This window comes from Mesoplodon mirus (genome assembly GCF_964341445.2).
Source record: "Mesoplodon mirus genome assembly, chromosome: 2".
Taxonomy (NCBI): Eukaryota; Metazoa; Chordata; class Mammalia; order Artiodactyla; family Ziphiidae; genus Mesoplodon; species Mesoplodon mirus.
The window spans coordinates 160113848-160129206 of record NC_138977.1 but is presented as its reverse complement, the minus strand read 5'-3'; the positions used below and the strand labels follow the sequence as shown (position 1 = coordinate 160129206).

Sequence of the window (15359 nt, the reverse complement as noted above, 5' to 3'; positions counted from 1 at the left end):
GAATCAAGTTCTCACCAAATGGCAAGCAAGGTGTCAGAAAGAAACTATGGTAGGATTTGATACAGAAAGCAGTAGGTGTTCTCCTGAATGAGAAAGAGGACTCATTAACATGGAGGGTAATTCATTCAGAGTGAAAATGAAATGGCCATGGCCATTTTTTATAATATAAATCTCCACATTGGCTGATGTAAGCATAACAGACCCACAAAAACCAACTGAGTATTAGTGAAAGCAAAATTTTCCTCATAGGAGCCAATTTCCATGGCATCTTACTGCAGCAAGATGCTGTGTAGGGACCATAAATCATATTTATATCCAATCAATTTGAGGGCCTGGACAATAAGAATTCAGGGGAAAATACCTCCTGGGTATCCTCACTGTCAAAACTGTAATGGCAGGTTAAATCAGAGTAAAACTAATTACTGTGTGTGAGTCAAACACTGGTTAAAGTTATGATAAACCCTACATTTTTTAGTTTGGTATAAACTCAAATAGATTGTCAGATCCAGGGTCAGCATCCTTGTCTTTGATTTTTTCCTCTTAAAGATCTCTTGGTTTAGAAGTCAGCTTGGGCCCTCCCTCTCCAAGCTTGAGGCAGACAGAGGCTCATTAACTCCTTCCATCCTGGCGTTTCCACATCACTGCCCACTCCCCACCCCCTCGGTGGCCAGACCTGATGGGACAGCTCTGGAACAGGCGAAAATTATAAGGGAGAGTTCCTCTCTCCACTTGGCCGTTTTCCAAGAGATGGTGTTTCACTATGTCTGAAAACATCATGAGCTCGGGAGTCACGCCAACTTAGCTTCCAATCTCAGCTCCCCCTCTTAGGCGCTGGGTGACTCAGGTGAGTTATCTGATGTCTCTGATCCTAGATCCCTAGTTGGTTAGTAAGAATATTATCACCCATGTCAAATGAAGGCCACTGAGATGCACATGAACTTACCTACAAAACAGAAACAGACTCACAGACCTAGAGAACAGACCTGTGGTTGCCAAGGGCAAGGGGGTTGGGGGAGGGAAAGATTGGGAGTTTGGGATTAGCAGATGCAAATTATTATATATAGGATGGATAAACAACAAGGTCCTACTGTACAGCCCCGGGAACTATAGTCGATATCCTGTAATAAATCATAATGGAAAAGAATATGAAAAAGAACGTATTTATGTATAACTGAATCGCTTTGCTGTACAGCAGAACTTAACATTGTAAATCAACTATACTTCAATAAAATACATTCTTAAAAAAATGAAGGTCATTGAGAGGATTAATAGTGCCTTTTATGCACAGGCTTTGTTTTAATAGCTTGATGGATATCAAGCCATTTAATCCCCATGATGCTCTTATAAGGTCGGTGAAGAAACTGAGACACAGAAGAATTACCTTGTTGAATGTCACAATGCTATTAGGTAGCAGAACTGGGATTTGAAGCCATGACACGTGGCTCCAGAGTCCTGGCTCTAAACTCTGCCCCACTGCCTCACACTGACACGCACAAAGCGCTTAGCCGGTGCCCGGAACAAAACAGATGCTGGAAAATGTTACTTCACATTGTTGTTGCTGTGGTTATGGCCATCAGAGTCTTCCTTGGTGTCATTCTTTATGGCAAAGAAAAGAACATTTGAAGGGAACATAAACAGATGGATAGATGGATGGAGAAGTGGAGAGATGAACGTTACATAAATAGGTAGATTACATTTGAAATTCTTATCTGTATAGCTGGATCTTGCTCTACCTGGAGATTAGATGACAGTGATGGGAAAGAAAATATAAGGTGGAACATTGAAAGGTGGCTTTAGAAATGAGATCAACCTTGGACCTCAGCTAAGTCATCTTTCCAACCAGCGCCCAGATGCCCTCATTATCTTTCCTGCAGAAGTCCCCCAGCCACCACCCTGCACACGCATGGTGAGGGGTGCTAACTGCATCTCCAGGTGGGCTTTCCATCGTGGGAGAGCTCAGACAGTCAGAATGGTCTTCTTCGTAATCCACTAGAAGCCACCTCCCTAAAATGTCTATTGTTGTTCCAGGTTCCACCATCTTCATGATGATTTCAGAGGTATCTGGCAATGGTGACCATGTGTACACTATTTCCAGTTGTGGGCAGACGACACGGGTTTACCAAGAGCAACAGGAGGCTGGCAAAGCTGGGGTCACCGAAAAGAATGGATTGAGGGTCCAGGATGGAAGTGAGGTGAGTGCAGGTGGCCGGTGAAGGCATGGCAACGACCAGGAATCGGGTGGTGAAGGTGAGACGGAAAGATGGGAGAGGTCTGGGAGAGAGAGGTGAGGGGCCCCAAGGAGAGGCTGTGTCGGGATGACGCCCACAGTTCACCAGGCTGTTTGCTTGCCCACGTCGAACCTTGAATGGGGACTCCTGGTTAAAGAAGAGGAGGGCCTTTCAAGGACTACAAGCTGCCTACACTGAGATGGACGACTTACTGGTTTCCTGGAGCTGCTGTAACAGAGTCTCACAGACCAGGTGGCTCAGGACAACAGAAATGTCTTGTGTCAGAGATCTGGAGGCCAGAAGTCTGGATCAAGAGGCAGGAAGCTATGCAGGGGGGTTCAGACCCTCAGGAGCATCCTTCAGGCAGTGAGGGCTCAGAGTTGCAGATGAATGGTCCAGGGTAAGAGAGACAGAGGGCTGGAGGGTTTGCAGTTTTACATGGGGAACCTTGGGACTCGGCCCAGAACCAACTAGAGGATGCATGGTTTGGGCACATGGGTCTCCAGCAGAAACTCTCGAACTATTAGGCATCAGAATGACCAGAATGACTTCAAGTCATGTTAAGATGCAGATTCCCAGCACTACTCTCAGATTCTGATTCCAAAGAAATGGATTAAGGTGCTGTATTGGTTTCCTAGGACTGCCTTAACAAAGTACCACAAACTAGGTGGCTTCAAACAACAGAAATGTATTTGCTCCCACTTCTGGAGGCCAGAGTCTAAAGTCAAGGTGTCCACGGGGTTGGTTCCTTCTGAGGACCATGAAGGAGAATCTGTCCCATACCTCTCTCCCAGCTTCTGGTGTTGCCAGCAATCTTTGGCATTCCTTGGCTTGTAGAGGCATCACTAGTCTTTACCTCTGTCTTCAAGTGATGTTCTCCCTTTCTGTTTCTGTGTCCAAATTTCCCTCTTATGAGAACACCAGTCATACTGGCATCTTAACTTAATTGTATCTGTAAAGATTCTATTTCTAAATAAAGTCATATTCACTGGTGCTGGGGTTTAGGACTTCAATGTATCTTTTTGCGAGGACACAATTCAAGCTCTAACAGCAGCCTCCCAAGAATGGAAGCCCCTCACTGTCAATGAGATATCCAAGTAGAAATGGGTTGACCATCTGTTGGGTGTACTAGAGACAATGGAATGGAGCAGGACCCCATGGTCCTTGCCCTCTATCTGCCTTTTGTCTATAGAAAAACTTTAGCCGAAGAATAAAATTAATCAGAGAGTGAGAAAATGCAGAAGCAAAGGAAAACAGTCAAACACGACCAAATAACAATAGTTCAGTCATTAAGCAAAGTCAAGGACTTTTAGTTCTTCTTCAAGGGCTATAGATAATATTCTGAGCCATGGTCATATCCTGTGAGCTGTTCTGTAAATACTGAAACCCCCACCAGGTGGAAGAAGTTAACTACATGATGATCAGACTGTAGCCATGACATAAGCTGCCACAATTCTGAGAACTAGCCTCAAAGAAATGGGAACAAACTGACCTGGAAACTGAAGATTAACTGTACTTAAAACAATCAAGATGACGCTCTTCAGACCACAGCGTGACCAATTTCCAGATGACTGTCAGAGCTGACTGTGCTGTTTCTGCATGTTGTCCCCTCCCTCCACCTATATACCCCTGAAAATTCCCTTCAAAAGCTCTTGTCCACTGATTGTCAGGGGAGAGTTGGCCTTTGGATACGAGTCTGCCTTCTCCCCCGGTTGCTGGCCTCCAAAATAAACGAAACTTTCCTTTCCACCAACCTTGCCTCTAGAGTATTGGCTTTCAAGCAGCGAGTAGCTGACCTAACTTTTGGTAACAAGAATACTTTTTCTCTGGTCAAGAACTTAGACCAGATGACCTCTAAGATCCTTTGCAGCATCAAAACTCTAACATTCTATTCTCCCAAGAAAGTAGAAATCACTTTATACTTGATGTTAGCTAACACATGATCAGCAATTTGTGAAAATGGTTTTCATCCCGCATCTGTCCTTTCACTAGTTTATAAGGTTGTACTCTTACATATCCAAGAAAAGCTTATTTTCCCACTCATTGATGCATACACATAAAATGTGCCCTTTGTTGCTCATTTAACCTTCACCACATCCCAACATATCATGACAACCACCTCCAAGGTGTGCCATCCTGGCAGCCTCGAGGGAATGTCCAGCCCCTCATGAGCTCAGCCACCACTGTTTCAGGAGGTGAACGAATTTCTGGGCGTTTTATTGTCACACTTGCACAGAGTTAACGATTTTTCACTTTACGTGCACTGGACACAATCACAGTATTAATCCTATTCTTGTTCACTTGTTCATCCACATTTACTGAGCATTTGGGGTGACTTTTCCACTTCTCAGGACTGGTGATGATTACAGGGCAGACACGTGCTAAGGACAAGGAGATAAAGCTTCACGGTACCCAGCACGGTGTGGAATCATATATTTTTCCAAGTGGTTCTCTGCTGATTGCCTGTCTCTCTCACTAGACTATAAGCCCCGAGGGCCAGGACCCTGCCTGTTGAGCTCACCCTTGCATTTCCAGCCCCTTGCCACCTACTGTAGACTGAACGACTGCCTGGCATATGTGGGCAGTGGGATAAGGAGTCAGGAGTCACCGAGGAAATGCTGTCCATTTTTTCAAAATCCATGAAACTGAGCCATAGAAAGAAACCGTGGGGTTCAGTGGGCAGAATAGAGCCAAGAGCTAAAATGACTGGAAACAGGTGAATCACTTACTATGAGCCAGGCATCCCCACACTCAGGTCTGGGTGTGTGGGAGCTTATTAAACCTTCACCATCCCTGTGTTCAGATGAGGACACTGACGCACAGGAAAGTTACGGGTTGTGGTCAAGGTCATTAAATGATTAAATGGCGGAGCCAAGAGTGGGGAAGAACCTTGAAACTCAAGCAGCCCTGCGCTAAGCCCAGGCAACCTCCTCTGCTAACCAGACAAGAAAACACAACTACACCTTCAACGTATGAAAAGTTGTCCAACCTCACACATTATAAGAAGAGTGAAAAATTAGAGCTCCAGGGAGGTGCCATGGTTTGCCCCTATGACTAGGGTGTGGGAAAGAGAGGATCTCAAACACTGGGGGTGGCAAACTGGTCTGGCCTCTATGGTGGGCAATACCTGTTTTTAAAAATACACACTAATGCAGCAACTTGACTTTGAAGAATTCATGCTACAGATGACCTTGCACACGTGCATAAAGACGTCTGTGCCGGACAGGCACCGCAGCACTGTGGGAGGGTGTGGTTAAGATGGTAGGCTCTGGGGGCTTCCCTGGTGGCGCAGTGGTTGAGAGTCCGCCTGTCGATGCAGGGGACACGGGTTCGTGCCCCGGTCCGGGAAGATCCCACGTGCCACGGAGCGGCTAGGCCCGTGAGCCATGGCCGCTGAGCCTGTGCGTCCGGAGCCTGTATTCCACAACAGGAGAGGCCACAGCAGTGAGAGGCCCGTGTACCACAAAAAAAAAAAAAAAAAAGATGGTAGGCTCTGGACGCATGTCCTGACCACACCTCCTACTTGCCTTGTGACCTCTGGAAAGTGACATAAACTCTCTGGGCTTTAGTTTCCTCATCTGTAAACACTACTTAGCTCAGAGGCTGCTCTGAAGGGTAAATATGTTAATGTCAATGTCAATAAAACAACCAGATCAGTGTCTCATTCATATTAAATTCTCCAAAAATTCAGTTATGATTACTGTTATTGGAATATTATGCAGCCACTTAAAAGAGCAAGGTCGCTGTGTAGGTATAGATCTCCAAGACTGCTGCAAAGTGGGAGAAAAGGGAGCAAAACAGTGGGTAAAGTATGTGATTATTTTGCATTTTAATAAAGGAGTATATGTGTAAATATACATATAGTCATAGATGATCTCCAAAGGGTACATGACATGGGTAATAGACTGCCTTTGCCTCTGGGGATGACAACCAGAGTGCAGGTGATGAGAAGACAATTTGGTTTTTACAGTATGGCCTCTTCTGTCATTCTAGTTCTTGGCCATGTTCCTTAGTTACTATTCAAAAAATTGAATAAAGAAACAGAAAAAAAGCAAACATGAATGTTATCAGAGTCAGGGACTACATGTCCCTGCACGACAGAATGAATTTCTGGATCGCTTCTGACAACCTCTCTTCTGGCCGCTCTCTGTGGCTGGTGCCAGACCAATGTGGATAGTGATGTCAAGATGGTGGCCCAGGACAGGGCCTCAGAAGTCGGCTAGAAGCACCACCACACCCAAAGCACCCAGCCCTACCTGCCAGCACACACAAACTTCCACGAACTAGTGTCCATCACTGCAGCTGACTGATGGCCTGTGCTGGGGAGGGGCCATGTGCCTTTTCCCCCTGCTTACAGCCCTTCCACGTGGAGAAGATCTGGGAGCGGAAGTGATGAAGGACTGAAGCAGGAATTCCCTGCAGTCAGTTTTAGGGAGAGGCCTGCAGTGGGGCTGGCTATGCTTCCAGATAAAAGCCACATCCTCCAGCCTAGCTTTTCTAAGTAATAAAAGTGATGGGTAATTTTTCTGGCTGGACTGGACAACATGCCTAATGTATGTCTTTTCTCCCAATTGGCTCAGAACTCAAGGCAGTAGGAGATCACAGCTGTTTACTGACCCCTCAGACACGCCCAGCTGTTGAGATGATTCCTGTTATGTCTAAGAAACTCCTAAGAGGATGCATGAACCTTGTGATTTGGAAGGGGTGTTGTGAGGAAGGTGAGATGCTGAGTCAGAGAGCACACCCGTCACAGCCTGCAGTTGTTAAATGGACCATTTGTAACTCCTTGGCACACAGCAGAGGGGCTGCAGTGGGGGTGAGGGTGCTAGTCGATGATCATCCCAGCCTGCACCGCCTCACTGCGCTGCATTTAGTCGTCTGGGTTGATCCTCCCCGTAGATGGCTGCACGTTGGGTCCTCGCTTGGTTTGGCTTCCTCTCCAGCACCTCACCCAGCTCTGCGCCAAGCACTCAGCAGGAGCTCGGTAAACACTTGCCGAAAGAAGGTGTCTGTGGGACACAGAACTTCTCCGACAAACACCTGGCTGCGAGGACGAGTGAGGGTCACCATGGAAACCAGACTGGTACTGCTGCTGCTCTGCTCAGCAGCAGTCTCATTATGTCCCCACGAAAATCCCCCTCTGGCTGGTCGGGCACTGCTGGGACCCAGGGGCAAGGCACAGGTGTGAGGACAGGGCTGCTTTCTGCCTCAGCCGGCCTGTGTAACAAGATGCTTGACCATTTGATGCTCTAGGTGAATTTGGTCCTTCCAGAAGTCCAGGAACGGCCCAGGCTTGGGTTATTTTCTTAAGAGCCCATTCACTTCCTGACAATGTCTCAATGGCCCTTCAACATCCGGTGCAAATTTCACCCACTCATTCATTCACAAGACGATGGCTGACGCTTACCTAGTACCACTAGACTGGTTCCCTCCGAGGGCTCAGGGTCTAATGTGGAAACAGACACACAATCTGGGCATCACAAAACCATGTGGTGAGAGCCCGACGGGGGCCCAGGGGTGGGAGCACGGGTGACTCTTGTTTGTGTCCCCACCATGTGGCACGGATTCTGATACATACTAGATGCTTAATCAATACACGAAGAAAACAAAAATGAAGGAAGAAAAAGGAAAGAAGGAAGGGGGGGGAAGGAGAGGAAGGGAGCGGGGAGGGGAGGAGAGAGAAGGGAAAGAGGTATCCTCAAAGTCATTTAGAATTTGGGAAGAAAAGAGGAGGGAGTTATTTACTGGCCTCCTAAAACCCACCACGACCCCACTAGTCTCCAGTGGGACATCCGGCCCCAGGTGACGAGGTGTGATTCTTCAAGGCCGTAAGTATTTCCTGAACCCCTGCCACCTGCAAGCTGCCACTTTTATCTCAATCCCACTGAGGGAAGTGGGGAAGCTGTACCATGAGGGAGAAGGCTGCCCCCACCTGGATCAGGACCCCTTTCCCTCCTGGGGAGTCTCCTTTGGCTTATTTTGAGAAGACTCTCCATCAAATGCTTTGTAGACAATGAGGAAGCACCAAAGGGTACCCAGCCTTGGTGTCAGAAGACTCAGATTTGAGCCCTGGACCAACTACTTCTTAATAGAGAGAAGACCATTTCCAACAGCGCTTGTCTGAAGAGAACCCTCAGGAACATTCCAGAAACAATGCTATAACCCACCTTCTTGAAACTCCCAACCCACAGACCCCCTCCTCTTACTTCTTCATGAGACCCCTCAAGTCTCCACTCCCTTCCTCATTCTTTTGAGATATCCTGATCATTTCCTGGAATAATGGCCACCCAAAGATATCAGGTCCTAATCCCTGGAATCTAAATGTGGCCTTATTTGAAAAAAGGATCTTTGCAGATGTAAGTGAATAATCATGACTGGGGAGACCATCCTGGATTATCTGGTGAGCCCTCAATCCAATCACGAGTGTCTTCCTAGGAACAGGCAGAGGGATTGGATACATACAGAAGAGAAGGAGGCCACGTGGGGGAGAGATTGGAGTGATACGGCCACAAGTGAAGGACTGCTGGCTGCCCCCTGATGCTGGAAGAGGCAGGAATGACTCTCCCCAGGAGTATCTGCAGGCACTGCAACCCTTCAACACCTTGACTTCAGCCCAGTGAAACTGACCTTGGACTTCCGGCCTCCAGAACTGTGCGACAATACGTTTCTGCTGCTTGAAGCCATCGTTTAGAGTACTTTTTTTTTTTTTTTCTTTTTTGCAGTACGTGGGCCTCTCACCGTTGTGGCCTCTCCCTTTGCGGAGCACAGGCTCCGGACGCGCAGGCTCAGCGGCCATGGCTCACGGGCCCAGCCGCTCCGCGGCATGTGGGATTTTCCTGGACCGGGGCACGAACCCGTGTCCCCTGCATCGGCAGGCGGACTCTCAACCACTGCACCACCAGGGAAGCCCTATAGTACTTTGTTAGAGCAGCCACAAGAGAATATCACATTCCCCTCGTCCCTCTCCTGCTCACCTGGAAAAGACCTTTCTGTGCAGAGCAAGGGACCAGCCATTATCCTAGCACTCTCTGAGGCAGGCACAGTTATCCCCATTTTATAGAAAAGGCAACCAGAGTCACCCAATTGCAAGTGGAAGAACTTGGACCCCAAGCAGGAGGCCCAGCTGCTCAGCCTGAGTTCCTAAACCCTGGGCTCTACGACCAACCTTCCGCTGTCTCTGCATCCACCCAGAGTGCTTTAAGCATTTCCCTCTCATGGGCCCATGTTCTCCTTAAGCTTCGGCTCCATTTCTCTGCTCCCCTTCATAGCAAAGCACCTGGAAAGAGCTGCCCATACTTCTTGTCACCATTCTACTCACTCTGTTCTGGTTTCCTGCCCCTGCCTCTCCCCCAGAGCTGCTCTGATCATCAATGGTATTCTGGTAGCTGAAAGCAAGACACTTGACTGAATTCCAGGCAATATCAGACATGGTCAGTCACCCCTTTTTTCTAGGACCCCTTTTCTCTTGACTTTCCAGACCTCCTTGTTCTCCTGGGTTCCTCTTACTTTTCTCACTTCTAAATGCTGGCATTCCTTAGGGGATCGTCCTGGTTCCCTTCCTTCCCTGTCCTCTCCCATAAGTTCCCCCATCAACCCCCATCTCTACCTAGCACCTCCATCCAGACTTTCAGCCAATAACAGACCTACACAGCTGACTGCCCACCTGACACCTCCATGTGGGTGTCTCAAAGGCATCTTTCAGTCACCATGTCCAAAACTGACTTCCAATCTTTTCCTCAAAATGCAATCCTGCCCTCTCCTTCCTCATCTTACGAAATAGCACCACATTCTCCCAGTTGGTCAGGCTGAAACTTCGGCATCATCCTTGATGGCTCTTTCTCCCTCAAACCCCATTCTCAATCCATCATCAGGTCCTGCTGAGTCTCCCTCATCATTCCTCAATTCCACGAGTATATATGGAACCTGTAGGATGGACATCGGACAGACCTACATCCTAGGGGTTCTAGTTTGAGTAGCCTTGCACCTTCTAATCTTTGCCATCAAATTAACCAACAGTGATTGTAAAAAACATCATATGGTTGGTACATAAAAAACTACTCAATACTGGCAGACCTCGTTTTATTGGGCTCTGCTTTACTGAGCTTCACAGCTACAGTAGTTTTTTACAAATTGAAGGTTTGTGGCAACCCTGTGTTGAGCAAGTCTATCGGTGCTATTTTTCTAATATCATTTGTTCACTTCCTGTCTCTGTGTCGCATTTTGGCATTCTCGCAATATGTCCGATTTTTTCATCATTATTATATTTTTTAAGGTGACCTGTGATCAGTGACCTCTGATGATACTATTGTAATTGTTTTGGGGCGCCACGAACGGCGCCCATACAAGATGGCAAACTTAACCAATACCGTGTGTGTTCTGACTGCTCCACAGACTGGCCATTCCCTCATCTCTCTCTCCCTCTCTTCGGGCCTCCCTATGCCCTGAGACACAACAATATTGAAATGAGGCCAATTAATAACCTGTAACAGGGAAGAGCCAATTTTGACTCCACGTTGTTGGATCCTTTTCTTGGACTTTAGCCTTTGCTTTTTGTTGCTTTTGTTAGTATAATCATACATAATGGCCTGCTTCAGGGAACCCTACCCACCTGTGGATGGCTGCAAGAAAGACATCCCCTTCCCCCTCCCCTAGGCTGGCCATTCCAGGAGATGTTTTGCAAGACCGATGGCCCTTTTTACTTTACTTCCTCTCCACCTCTCCCTCTCTATTCTGCCCTTTTACTTTACCTCCCGCTCTGATTCTATAAAAGAAACTGGCATCCAGACCCCTACAAAATGGTTTTTTGGGGGACCCTAGTCCACCATCTTCTCGGTCTGCCGGTTTTCTGAATAAAGTCATGTTCCTTGTCTCAACACCTCGTCTCCAATTTATTGGCCTGTTGTACAGTGAGCAGGGCGCGCTTGGACTCGGTAACAGCCCCACAATGGCCTCTAAGGGTTCAAGTGAAAGGAAGTTACACATCTCTCACTTTAAATCAAAAGCATTTTTTGGCAATAAAGTGTTTTTAAATTAAGGTATGTACATCGTTTTCTTAGACATAATGCTATTGCACATTTAATAGACTAGAGTATAATGTAAACATAACTTTTACACGCACTGGGAAACCAAAAAATTCATGGAACTCGCTTTACTGCGGTGGCCTGGAACAGAACCTGCAGTATCTCCGAGGTATGCCTAGACACATGTTTAAAAGCCTCAGTTTTACAAATACTCTGAACACCCACTTGGTACTGATGCCAAAAGCTCAGCCTCTCAGCACAGGTGTCGAATCAAGTCTTGGAAACAGAGTTTTGGGTGAAGTAGAAAAGAATAGCTTTATTGTTTTGCCAGGCAAAGGGGAACACTGCAGGTCCCTGACCTTGAAAACTATGTGTCCCAACCCAGGAGGATTTGATGGGGAGTTTTATAGCAACGGTTCAAGGGTGGGGTTGCTGATAAGATTAGGATGTATGCTTGGCCTGCACCTCTAATCTGGTCTCAGGTAATCTTCTCGATGAGCTTCTCTGGTTCCTTTAATGTAGCCTCAGGTTGTCTTTCTCCTATGAAGAATGTGGACATCTTAAAGAGCTTAAAGGCCCTGTTATGTGTATCCCTTGAGTTGGAACCAGGACCCTGCCCCAAGGCTGCACTACTGTTTCTTGGCTGCCCCTCCCTTGTCTTTGCATCCCTTACCTTTGTGGATTAGCAACTGTTCGAATCTGCCCTTTGGAACTCAGGGAAGGTCATGGAGGTTAGAGTCAAGAAATGGGACAAAGACTTCTGTGCTAGGAGCCCCACAGGGTCTTGCTCGATTTCAGTACAAAACATGATTTTTAGGCAGTTTAGAAGGTGATGTTGGTAGCATCGAAAGACAGCAATAAGCCTCCTTTTAATAACAAAGGAAATAAACGCAGATCTGGACTTACTATCTTCTCTTATTTTTCTTTGCCTCTCTAGAAAAACCTAAGCTCAGTCTTTAAAAAGCTGTTCTGTCAATAGAATGGTGGATTTGAAAGCACTCAGGCCTGGACAAAATCTATTACCACTTGTGTGACCTCAGGCAAAACCCATAAACCTTCCCGAACATCAGATTCCTTTGTTAGAGTTGCTATGAGAATTAAGTAAGGGCATGGGTGTGAGATGGTTGGTGGTGGTCAGAGCCAGAGCAAGGCTGGAGCTAAAGCCCTGTGGCCACACTATGCTTCCAGAAGCTTCCAGGACCAGCAAGTCGTGGTCATTTCCTCCTTTCTCCTGTCCCAGCATGACTGGGGCTGAGCCACCTCCATTATAACCATAGCTGGGGAGCCTGATACAAATCAAAGGAAATATTCCTTCCTCAAATGCTCTGTGTAAGAGGCAGCCTATGAATAAACAATGTAAAAGATAAACAGCCAAGCAAACCAAGGAAATGCTCTTTGTCAAAAATAAATCAGCAATATAGGGCAAAGTTACGGCTCTGATGGGTCTCGGAAATGAGGTGGCAATCAAATCACAGGCATATTTAGAATCCCAGCTAAACCTCAGGTAAGAATTACAAATGGGATAAACGATTTGCTGGAGAAAAACTCTATTTTTAGTGGGGAGACTATCACAGATTCCCATGCATATTAATCCCCTGACATTCTGAGTGACATTTTTCTTTCTGGGAGTTTCTAAGCCTGACATAAATCAAGATAGAAAGATGAAAAGTAATTGGCAATGCTACGATTTTTAAAATAATCACCAGGTCCCAAAATGAGCATCCAATCACAGTGCTTTAAACAGAACTGTCATGCAATAAATATTGAGTGTCAGGATGGGGAGGGAGGGCAGAGAGATGGGAGAGGAAGGGAGGAGAAAATTTAGTTCTCTAGGTGAGGACTTTCAGGTCATGCTTGATAATCAATGTTAAACACTCCTCAGACAAAATAAGATCAGTTCCCAAGGAGAAATAAATATAAAAGTCCAGAGCGACTAAGTAATTTACAAGAATAAAATCTTGGTGAACCCCAATATCCCTATTGCATTCACACACCAGGATCAGCAAATTGCAGCAGCTGAGAATAATCTCATAAAATATAGAGATAAAGGAAGACTTTATCCCTATATTTAGTGTTCACTTTTCATAGGCTAACACTTTGTGAATCTAAAACAAAACCGGGATGATCAATACTTTCCTATTTTATAGTACTAATGACACCAAGCAAGACCCTATGGGGCTCCTGGGCAAAAAGCCTTTCTGTGTCCCCCATTTCTTGATCACAGGAAATAGGCTCCATTCAGCCTCTATGACCTTCCCTGAGTACCAAAGGGCAGGTTCAAACAGATGCTAATTAGGGAAGGGAGAGGATACTAGACAAGGGAGGAATAGTCAAGAAATAGTGCAGCCTTGGGGCAGGGTGCTGGTTCCCCCTCAAGGGATACACATAACAATTTTGCAGATACTGAGACCCCCACCAGGTGGGAGAAATTAATTGTGTGCTGTCCACAAGCCCGTAGACCCCAGGCCGGTTGGAACCAGAAGGTTGATGATGCTGACTCCCGCTTACCTCACCACCAACCAGTCAGAAGAATGTCCACGAGCTGATCACGCCCTGTTTGAACTATTACTATAAAACTTCTCCCTACCCGCTCCAGGTTGGCACACACAGTTTTGAGCGCAATATCCCACTGTGGCCCCCTTTGCCTGGCAAAGAAATAAAGTTATTCTTTTCTACTTCACCCAAAACTCTGTCTCCAAGATTTAATTCGGTGTCAGGGTACAAAAACTGGATTTGGCTTCATTAATTACTCAGGTCAGAAGGTGACAGTGTCTGATCTACTTGCAAAATGAAATATCTTAAGTGCTGATCACACAAACCAAATCATTTCACTCTACTCATTTTCAAGTTTTGGAAGAAAACAGACTTTTAGTTACGAAATACATTGATAATCACCTGCTCGTACCACTTAATATAATTAGAGATACTTACAAATCTCTGCCAGTAACCAGCCCCCTTCTCCCCACTGCCTGTCCTCCCTCCGCTCTCTCAGACAGTGTGGAGAATTTTAATTTGTCGCCCTTGGCATTCTGATGAGGGAATTAAGCTAAAATGAAGGCTCACAACTGAATGGCTGCACAACCCTGACACCCAGCAATGGAGTAACAGGCCCAATTCCCAGCTGGGTGCCAGGTCAGCCCAGCACTCACGAAGCTGATGGCCTGGCCCTACACCGAGGCACTCACTCAGCTGGGAAGGAGCTGCCTTTCAAGCAGGAGGAAAGCCCCTCTCTGCTTAGAATACCCTCAGCTCACAGAGTGCTGTGAGTCAGACACAACAGAGTTCTCCTCTCGGGCCGATAAGCGGTCCCTCTAAAGACGAGGAGGCCACACTCTCTGTTTCTGATTCTATCTTGGGTCCATGTCTATTCACCATCAGGTTCCATGGAGACAGGATCACACAGATGCTCAATTTTGCCTCTGAGCTTGTAACAGAGCAGGACCCTATGGGGCCTTCCTGGGACAGACCCCTCCCCCATATCCTCTGCTGTAGCTCCTCTCTGAAGGACCTAGATAACGGTATTGGATGCACATTTCTTGAGCTGTTTTACAGATGCTAAAACCCCTACCAAATGGAAGAAATAAACGACTTGAGCATGTAGCCCTCCAGACCTACTGGTGCCTGAGGATTGATAATGTTAACTCTTGTGACTCCGCCCTGTTACCTCACCATCAACCAATCAGAGAACTGTGCAGGAGATGATCACATACCCGGGGACACTCCTCCCTCACCTGGCCTTTAAAAATGCCTTGCTGATCGACTCAGTGCTCTGTGGTGACCTAAGGGGGAAGGAAATCTAAATAAGAGTGGATATATCTATATGTATAACTGATTCACACTGCTGTACAGCAGGAACTAATACAACATTGTGAAGCAACTATACTCCAATAAAAATTTTTTAGAAATGCCTTGCTGAAAACTATTATATAGAGAATAGATGAACAACAAGGTCCGACTGTATAGCACAGGGAACTCTATTCAGTATCTAGTGAAAAACCATAATGCAAAAGAATATGGAAAAGAATGTATATATGTATAACTGAACCACTCTGATGTACAGTAGAAATTAACACAACATTGTAAATCAACTATACTTCAATAAAATAAAATT

The 15359-nt window shown here is 46.3% G+C and overlaps 1 protein-coding gene across 3 annotated transcripts in view; it reads right to left on the bottom strand.

Annotated features, from left to right (window-relative positions):
• The window catches only part of EVC2 (EvC ciliary complex subunit 2), a 144264-nt gene that overhangs the window by 75783 nt on the left and 53122 nt on the right, over positions 1–15359 (bottom strand). The window lies entirely within an intron of this gene.